Here is a 9,287-nt window from a genome sequence, read left to right as displayed (position 1 = left end):
GCATGCTATATGTCTACAATGATGTCTAGCATTGATGTACGAGCTTCAATATGGTTATGGAATATGTTGGGACTTGAATTTGAGTTTCATTTGATATCTTGGAGCTTTGGCTACTTGCTTTAGTTACTTCAATGGTTATCATTTTATGGATTTAAAGACTCATTAGGTTTTATGCTTCCGGATGTATTGGTTGACATCTATGGGGGCCCAAATGTTATGTACTTGATGTATTAAGCCTTCCATTGCTCTTTCACACTATGGAGATGCTTCAATGGATGCATTTTTGAGATATTTGCATTTATTTAGATTTGTTGTATTAGAGCTTTGGATATTCCATAGTTGAGCTTGGTTTACTAAGATAGTGGGAGTCTTGACGTATGTACATGCTCTTTTGGATAGTCTTGGATGTAGTTACAACTACTACTAGGCTAATTTGATTAACATGCTTTAGGCACTGGCACTTACTTGTGTTAGTAGGATTCAATGATGTATACATGCTTCCTAGTTATGTATTGAGCTTCATTACTTTCTCCTCAATCAATTGTGTATTTGACAGATCTCTGCACGATCTTGAGATCTCTTACATACACAATGTCTATGCCTATGGGATGTATTGGTTACTAACTCCCTTGAGTTTATGATAAACTTTAGTACTAGTTTTATGCTTATTCACTACTAGTTGCTTTTACATATCTTGGTTGCTACACAAATATCTGTAGCAATGGAAGCCTTCTGTTTTGTGATTATTTTCCCACAATGGTCTTGATCATATAGCTAAATTTATTATAGCAGTACTGTAATTATAGTTTTTAGCATTATCTTGGAGTGTGGACATTGTAGTTTGGCAATCAATTGCTTACAATTCATGGAGAGCTCTCTACTTTGGTATTTCCTCTTGTTTTGCTGTTGGTTTGGATTGAGTTTTGAGGCTGATTTATAGTTATCTATAGCAACCTATTCTCTTGGATTCTGCATTGGTATACTATCATTATGGTTGGTTCTTCAAATTATAGTATTATTTTCAATATTGAAAAGCTTGATGGCACTAATTTCACCTATTGGAAGACACATGTATGATAGGTACGTGTCCAAAAGAAGTAGGTTAGATTGTTGAAAACCAAGAGTGTTAATCCCAAAGGTATGGATGAAGATGTTTTGGATGAGTTGGATGAGCTATGTAAATCCACACTTATATTATCATTGTCTAAACATGTTTATTTTAATGTTGTAGCACCTGAGTATAATGTTTGGTAATTATGGGAAAGATACGCAATCTTATGACCAAAAAAGTCCTACATCACATATGTATTAGTTGAAACAATGATCTTTGCATGAAAGAAGGGACTAGTGTATTTGTATATTTGAATGAATTTCATTCAGTTTTCAGCCATTTGACTTTGTAGGGCATCGAGTTTAAGGATGATCTACCTCCTTGTTCTTGCTTATGACATTTCTCGAGTCATGCGACACTTTCTGTACTACCATATGCACTAATATACCTAAGGATGGCTTGAAACTCTAAGATGTTTCCTCCTTGTTCTTGCTTGTGACATTTCTTGAGTCATGCGACACTTTGTGTATTACCATATGTACTAATATACCTAAGGATGGCTTGAAACTCTGGGATGTTGAGGGTGCTTTAATCACAAAGAAGATGAATAGAAAGAATGTAGATGCAGCTTGTAGTTCTCATGCATTGACTGTTAGGGGTAGACATGATGGTAAGAGTGGTAATGATCTCTGTGGTAGAGACTCATAGAGGTCTTAGTCTTGCGAGTGGCCTCATAGTAAGTCCGTGGTCATAAGGCCTCTTTGACATGTCATTATTGTGGGAAGTATGGTCACATTTGATTCTAGTGCCATAAGATGTGTGATGATAAGCACAAAGCAAAAGGCAAGGGAAATGTGTAGGAAAAGTCTAATGATTGTAGCATTGTCCCTAGTAAGTCCAATGTAATGAAAATATAAATGTAATGTAGCTTGAGTTGGATGATGAGAATATTTTAGTAGCTTCCTCTCTTGATGCTTCTTAGTTGACCATTGCTTCATCTACCTATTCTTAGTATTGGTTGCTTGATTTCAAGGCTTCCTTTCATTTTACCTCGCATAAAGATTGGTTTCACTCCTATCGTAGTATAACAAGTTGTGTGAGATTGGGAAATACCTTGGCAGTGGATATTATTGGTATTGGGGATATACTGCTATATTTTCCTTCAGGAAATTCTTTTATTCTACATAATGTACATCATCATGTACTAGCTTTGACCAAAAGTCTTCTCTTTGTTGGTCAGTTGGATGTAGGCTACTATGTATCTTTTGGTGATTCCACATGGAAGATTACCTGTAGGAATCTTGTTTTTGCTCAAGATGCTAAGGCTAGTAGCCTCTATCCTTTATTTATATATGGATCCCTACAAATGTTTTGATTCTTGTGACCATTGTCTTTATGGCTACTAAAAAGTTTGGTATTACGTGCATGGGTGAGCCTCTGGCTCTTGTGCATGTATGTCGTCCCATGCCCTATTAGTCATTGGGTGGCTTGAAGTACTTTATTACCTTCATTGATGATTATTCGCATGAGGTCTGGGTATCTCCTATTAAGAAGAAATCAGATATCTTATCTATCTTTCAACGTTAGCTTACTCTTTTTGAGAATCAATGTGGGTATAGGCTGAAATACCTAAGGTCTAACAATAAGGGTGAGTATGTTTCTAAAGCATTTGAGTAGTTTTGTGATGAGAGGGATATTAAGCATTAGTTGACTGCCCCATACATCCCACCCTAGAATGGTGCTACCAAGCACATGGATAGGGCCATTCAAAAAAGAATATGTAGTAAGCTTAGCCAGGTAGGCTTACCACAATATTTTTGGGCTAAAGTAGGTACTATAGCCATATATTGGATAAACAAATCTCCATGCACTACTATTAATTGTGAGGTTGCAAAGGAGATATGGTTTGGTGTGGCAAACCTCACTCCTTATATGCACATCTTGTAAGTCTTTGGATGTGAAGCTTTCTTCCATGTATCCAAGGACAAATGCAATAAGCTAGATCCTAAGTTAATGAAATGCATCTTTTTGGGAATGTAGGTGAGATGGAATATTGCCTATGGGATCCGTAGGCTTGGAAGGTTATCCATGGCCATATGATGTCGTTTTCCATAAGAAGAATATGCATAAGCAGCATGACCAAGTAGTTGAGGTACATAGGGTGATCAAGAGGAGCATCTTGTTACCAATACAACCAGCTAGACAGCCTACAACTAATGTTCTAGTAGCCCATGTTCATGATGTTGAACATGTTGTGCATGCCCCATAGCCTATTTTGAGAGAGTCTAATAGAGATAGATGTCAATCTGTTCAATTTGCACCCTCTATGGACTATATTATGGTGACAAATTCTGATGAGCCCCTTAATCATGAAGAGGCTATGGGTAGAGATGATAGTCACTCGTGGGAGAGGGCCATGTAGTTTGAGTTTTATTCAATGTGAAAAAAACCATACATGGGATTTGGTTCCTTTGCCTAGTGGGAAGTATGCATTGCCATGCAAGTGGGTGCACAAGCTAAAGAGTACCCTATATGCCCAAGCCAATATATAAGGCTAGATTAGTTGCTAAGGATTTTAAGTGCGTGAGCATGGTATTGATTTTGATTGAGTCTTTCCTCTTGTAATTAAAATGACTACCTTACGATTGGTTTTGGCCTTGGTTGCATAATAAGATCTAGAACTTTATTAGATGGATGTGAAAATTGTCTTTCTGCATGGGGACTTGCATGAGGATATCTATATGCAGTAGCCTAAGAGCTTTATGTAAAAGGGTAGGGAACACTTAGTGTACAAGTTAAGAGAGATCCTTTATGGCCTTAAGTTGGCACCTAGGGAATAGTAGCATAAGTTTGATACTTTCATGCATCCACAAAGATATGCTCGCAGGAGTGATATGGATTCGTGTTTATACATGAAGAAGGCCCGTGATGGTAGCCTTATTATCTCAATACTTTATGTCGATGATATGTTGATTGGGAGAGCTCATGATGAGTTGGATGCTTTGAAGACTCAACTCAAGAGAGCTCTGAGATGAAGGGCATGGGGTTGTTCTGACATATTCTTGGTATGCACATTACACGCGATTGCTTTAATAAGGGACTTCTTTACCTATCATAGGAGGCATACGTACAGAAGGTGCTTGTGCTATGTCACATTCATGATGTTAAGCCTATTGGTTATCCTTTATCTTCCCATGTAAAGGTCAGATAGGCTGATTATCCCTAGTCAGATGAATAGAAGGCTGAGATGACTAAGATCCCTTATGCATCCATAGTGGACAATTTGATGTATGCCATAATCGGCACTCACCATGACATAGCATTTGCAATGGAAATTTTGGCACACTATATAGCTACACTTGGTTGTCAACATTGGAATTCCATGAAGGGTATCGTCAGATACCTGAAAGGAAAATATGTGTATTTACTATGGTGGCCATGATACTACAGTTGTGGGTTACACCGGTTCTAACTATGCAAGACATGTAGATAGTAGAAAGTGCATCTCTAGGTATTCCATTTTTGCTAGAGGCACTTTTTTTAAAATATTGAGAGTGAAAAAATGCATGGCCTTATCTACTACTAAGGCAGAGTATATTGCAGTCACTAAGGCTTATAAGGAGGCCCTATGGTTAGGTCCAAACCTTGGTACTACTATTATTTCTACGCTGCATTCGAATTCTATAAGTGTTGTTCAATTGGCCAAGAATTTGATCTTCCATGCAAATAAAAAGCACATTGAGATACACTATCACTTTATTAGGGACATCGTAGAGGATGCTTATCAAGATGTTAATTGATGAGAATCTTACAAATCCGCTCACTAAAAGTCACTTAACAGATTATTTTGCCTTTCTTAGGAAGATGATGTGTGTAGGATGAGATGACCTCTATTCCTCATTCTATTGTACGTTATGTACATTTTTACTTTGTCACTTTTTTCTTGTTCTCTCCTCACTAGAGGCACATTCACCTTTATGTGGAAGGCTATTGAGGATAAAGACATATGTGCCTATGCCACCTTGTATTCACTACGCACATTATATCTACACAGTTGTACACTACAAGTGGCAAGTGCCCATCATTGTTACTTTGTTCTTTATCATTTCAGTGACTATTGAATAAGGGGAGGCTTGTCACACATTTATGACTATTGAAGCTCCCACATCTTGTGTCTCTCTCTCTTACTCTCTTGCTTTGTCCTCCATAGCTCACATCTCTTGCTTCTCACGAAGAACCTTATCTTTGCTGGCACTTTAGGATGATGCATGCTATGTAGTTTCTTTTGGTGATTCCTCATGGAAGATTATCCATGGGAATCTTGTCATTACACATGGTGCTACGTTCAATACTCTCTAGTCCTTGCCTGTATCTTGGTTAATTGACCATATTTTGGCGATGGATGCAATTCCACATGTATCTCTACGGCATCATCACCTTGGGCACATGTCCTTGAAAGGAATGAAAATTCTTACTCGTTTGCAATATCTTTTGTCCCCTTAACTATAAATGTTTTGAGTCTTGTGATCATTGTTTATATGGTAGACAAACATGCAATACACATAAATAGTCTAGTATGACATGCATGGGTGAACCTTTGGCTCTTGTTCATTTGGATGTATGTGATCACATGCCTTGCAAGTCTTTAGGTGGCATGAGATATTTTGTTACTTCATCGATGACTTTATGCATAAGGTCTGGGCATATCCTCTTAAGTAGAAATCAGAAGTCTTGGTTACATTTTAGCATTGGTTTGCTTCAGTTGAGAACCAATCTAGGTATAGGTTGAAATGCCTAAGGTCAAATCATTGGGGTGAGTATATATCTAAAGCCTTTGAGCAGTTTTGTGATGAGAGGGGTATTAAGTGTCAGTTGACTATCCCATACACCCCACCCAAGAATGGTATGGTTGAGTGCATGAATAGGACAATTTAGGAGCGAGTTCGTAGTATGCTTAGCCAAGCATGCTTACCACAACATTTTTTGACTGAGGTAGTTGCTACTATTGTACACTTAAAGTGGTCCCCATATACTGCTCTTGAGTATTAGGTTATAGAAGACATATGGTCTGGAAAACCTCCTTCATATGCTTATTTGCATATCTTTGGTTGTAAGAATTTCTGCCATGTATCCAAAGACAAGTGTAATAAGCTGGATCCTAATTCTAGAAAATGCATCTTTCTTGGTTATGGGGATGTAGGTGAGATAGGCTATCGCCTATGGGATCTACAAGCTCGAAAGGTTATTCACATCCATGATCTTGTTTTCCATGAGGAGAAAATGCATAAGCAGCCTGAGTATGTCATTGAGGTATGCATGGTGATATTTTAGGAGGAGCCTCCTATTGCTATATAGCTAGCTAGACAACCTATAACAACAGTTGATGCCCCAGTGGCTCAGGTTCTTGATGCTCCACAAGATGTATAGGTCCCATAGCTAGCTTTGAGACAATCTACTAGAGATAGATAACAATCTGCATGGTTTGAGCCCTTTATGGATTATGTTATGGGGACAGATATTGGTGAGTCCCTTACTTATGATGAGGCCATGTGCAAAGGTGATAGTCACTCTTGGGAGAGAGCCATGCAGTTCGAGTATGACTCACTGTAGAAAAACCATACGTGGGGTTTGGTTCCTTTGCCTAGTAGCAAGAGTGTTTGCCATGCAAGTGGATGTACAATTTGAAAAGTACCCCTGGATGCCCCAAGCTGTGGGCTACAAGGCTAGATTGGTTGCTAACGGCTTTAAGCAGAAACATAGCATGGACTTTGATGAAGTATTTTCTCTTGTTGTGAAGATGAATACCCTATGCTTGGTTCTGGCTTTGAATGCTCAACTTGACTTGGATCTTTATTACATGGATGTCAAGATGGGTTTTCTTCATGGGGACTTGCATGATGAGATTTACATGGAGTAGCCTAAGGGCTTTGCATAACATGGCAAGAAACACTTGGTGTGCAGAATGAGGAAGAGCCTTTATGGCCTTAAGCAAGTACCTAGAAAATGGTACAACAAGTTTGATGCTTTTATGCATTCACGGAGATATTCCCGTAGTGATAGGGATCCATGTTTATATAGGAAGAAGGCTCATGATCGTATCCTTATGATTTTTATCCTCTATGTGGATGATATGTTACTTATTGGGAGTGCTCATGATGAGCTAGATGCCTTGAAAGGTTAGCTCAAGAAGAGCTTTGAGATGAAGAACATGGGAGATGCCTCATATATTCTTGGGATGTGCATTACACACGATCGCTCTAAGGGGCTCCTCTACTTATCACAGAGAAGGAGTACATCCAGAAGGAGTACATCTAGAAGGAGTATATCTAGAAGGTCCTTGAGCGATTTCACATGTAGGATGTTAAGCCTATTGGCTATTCTTTATCTTCTCACGTGAAGGTTAATTAGGCCAATTGTTCATCGTCTAATGAGGAGAAGGCAGAGATGGCCAAGATCCCTTACGCATCTGCAGTGGGCAGTTTGATGTATACCATGATTGCCACTCATCCTTGACATACATTCACAGTGGGAGTTGTGGCACACTATATGGCTACACCTAGCAAATAGTATTGGGATGCCGTCAACAAGGATATCATGAGGTACTTGAAGGATACAACAACTATGTGTATCTGTTATGGTGGCTGGGATACATGATTCATGGGATACATTGACTCTAATTATGTAGGATGTACATAGTAGGAAATCCACCTCTAGCTATGTCTTTACTTTGCTCAAGGTGTTGGTTCTTGGATGTTTAGGGTGTAGAAATGCATGGCCCTATCTATTATAGAGGCTTACAATGAGGCTCTCTAGTTAGACAGTGTGATGGAAAACCTTAGTATTACTAATGCGGTCCCTACACTGCATTCGAATTCTATGAGTGCTATTCAATTGGCCAAGAATGTGATCTTCCATGTGAAGATAAAGCACATTGAGATGAATTACCACTTTATTCAAGAGGTCATTGAGGACAAGTCCATTTAGCTTGTCAAGATCTCAACTGACCAAAATCTTGTAGATCTACTCACTATAAGTCTCTTAGCGGAGTGTTTTGCCTTTCTTAGGAAGTTAATGGGTGTTGGATGAGATGACATATTTTCTCATCTTGTTGTACTTGTATACATTTGTACTTTGTCACTTTTTTTCTTGTTCTCTCCTTACTAGGGCCAAATTCCCTTTTAAATGGGAGATTATTCGGGGTAAAGGCACATGTGCCTAGTCACCTATGTATTAGTTACATTGATAGTATCCACATACCCACACACCTGTATACTATAGGTGGTGGGTGCCCATCACTATCACTTCATTCTTTATTCTTTCAATTATATTTGAATAAAGAGAAGGTTGGTCACACATTGTGATTGTTGGAGTTCCCACATTGTGTGTGCATCTCTCTCGCTTACTCTTGCTCCTTCCACCATAGCTCTTACTTCCGCTCTATGCTTCAACTTTAGGGCTTACTCCCTTCAGTACTTTGCTAGTTACAGTGTGCCAAATTTATACAAAACTTCTAGATTTTCTAGAAATAAGACAACTCATTATGTAAAGGAGCAAAAACCTATAAAATAATTTCTAACTTCTTGATTCACCAATTATATGTTGGATTTGTACTACCATGGTGCATGCTCAAATTGGATAATAATAAATCAAAATATGCACTCCTTTTCACATATTCATATATTTAACCGTTCACAATTGTAATTAGATATAGTAATTGTATATTCTTACATAGACACATAAAGTCAAAGGTTTTGCTTACTTTGTATAGCTAGTTTAATTGTTTATATTAATGCTAGTATTCAATGGTCTATAAACTAGAAGAGGCAATGACTTGTGCATTTGATTGCTCCTTTTAAATCCCTTGAAATATATGAGAAAATAAACATAAATAATTATTTGGATTCCCATAATAAACTTTTTCTTATTTGTATACACATATATGAGAACACACAATCATGATCTAGTGCTTACAGGGGGTTGTGTAGTGCATTTCTAAATATTTTGCAACAATAGGATTGATTGATCAATCAAGAAACATTATGTATCAATGGGGTCAACATTAAAAAGACAACTAGGGATTAGGTGAAATGTTTCCATCTAATGCATATTGTAGGTATGATCACAATATATGATTGTTATCTTGGTTACACCTACCAAGACACTAAAAGAAACCTAACCACCAAAGGACTTATAAATATAATTAAAAAATGTCAAAATATATTATTAATGAATGTCT

Source organism: Lygodium microphyllum, chromosome 8, assembly GCF_053477565.2.
Source record: "Lygodium microphyllum isolate KBCC chromosome 8, Lygodium_microphyllum_v1.1.10, whole genome shotgun sequence".
Lineage (NCBI taxonomy): Eukaryota > Viridiplantae > Streptophyta > Polypodiopsida > Schizaeales > Lygodiaceae > Lygodium > Lygodium microphyllum.
Note: the sequence above shows the minus strand (reverse complement) of the source record.